We start from the raw sequence: 1,525 nt of genomic DNA, 5'->3' as shown, positions 1-1,525 counted from the left end.
AAAATAGTGGGATAGTCGTTTTTTTAATCTATTTATTCTTCTATCTACCCAAAGTGGAAAAAAGCTTTTATCATCAAGTTGTTCAACATAACCTTGAATAGCTGTTTTCTCAAAATCAGATTCGCCCAGGTTTACCAGATAAACAATGTTTTAATTGGAGCTGATGAAATACAAACTTGTTTCGTTTTAGCTTGAAGGTAAGAAACCCTGATAGTTTGATACTTAGAACGGAGAAGGCTTTGATTGGTAGAACATAATCAACAAGGGGGAGCTGTTTTGGTCGAAAGAAGACATCGTCGTGTGTGATTTAAAAGGCCAATCAATTATTTTTTGTGACAGAATTTTTGTATGTTTCAAATAAAAGACTCTATACCATCAGAAGATCAAAAATTATCGCTATTTTAAAATACCATAAATTTTATAAAAGTTAAAAAAAAATTAAATAAAGTTTTCTGATTCACATTGCAAATATCATAAAGTTTTTTTAACGTCAAAGGATAATTATTAATATTGCTTAATAAATTTAAAAAGTTTCTTTTTATAATATTCAGAATTTTTTTTTTTTTTTAGTACAATAACATATTATGAACAAAGATTTCAATATTTCAAAATTTTCATATTATTTCTTTTGATAATAAAAGATATTTGTATTTGTTTATTTATGTTATTTCTATTTATTTCCTTTTCCTATATACTGTCAAAAATGTACACCTGCAACCCGATTGCTAAATTAATTAAAAACAAGATGCAGCAGCTGGAAAACAAAACATTAGTCTTCGTGTGAGTACCATCATATATAGGCATTAAAGGAAATGAACTAGCTGATAAAAATGCTCGAGAAATAGCAAATTCCCCAAATATCAGACCGATAATAAAACCATTAGCAGATCTCAATCCGTACTTTAAACAAAAGCTGATATGTAATTGGACTAAATGTTGGGAAGAAAAATTCTCAAAGTTAAAAGGAATTAAACCAAATTTTGGACGATGGAGTAATAACGTCCCTAGCCGTTTCCTTCAGGTTGTATTAACCAGACTCCGATTAGGACACAGCAAACTCATACATGAATATCTCATGAAGAAGGATCCTCAACCAAAATGTATGAGTTGTGACGTGCCGTTGACAGTGAAACACGTATTAACAGAGTGTCCCAAATATAGTGCTGAAACACTACCTAATAAAATTCCATCAGTTATAAGAGATATTTTTAGTGAATGTACCAGTGAAAATATTGTGAAATTTTTAAGTGACTGTAACATATTGAATCACATATAAGTATGTTATTAAGTAAGTAAGTATGTAAGTAATCATTATTGTTTACATTAGATCCATCCGCTAATAACCAATATGGTTGATGCGGCTGTCTTTATAAAAAATATATTGAGTCAATACACAACAGATGTGATGCTACAAAAATATTAAGGAATATGTAGGAAATTTCGTGATTTTCTATTTGTTTTGAGTGGATCGTTTTTTTCTGACACGCAGTGTATAATTCGATATTATTTTTAACCACTATATAAG

Source organism: Diabrotica undecimpunctata, chromosome 5 (genome assembly GCF_040954645.1).
Source record: "Diabrotica undecimpunctata isolate CICGRU chromosome 5, icDiaUnde3, whole genome shotgun sequence".
In the NCBI taxonomy this organism is placed as follows: domain Eukaryota; kingdom Metazoa; phylum Arthropoda; class Insecta; order Coleoptera; family Chrysomelidae; genus Diabrotica; species Diabrotica undecimpunctata.
The sequence above is the reverse complement of the archived record's forward strand: the minus strand, read 5'-3'. Positions refer to the sequence as shown.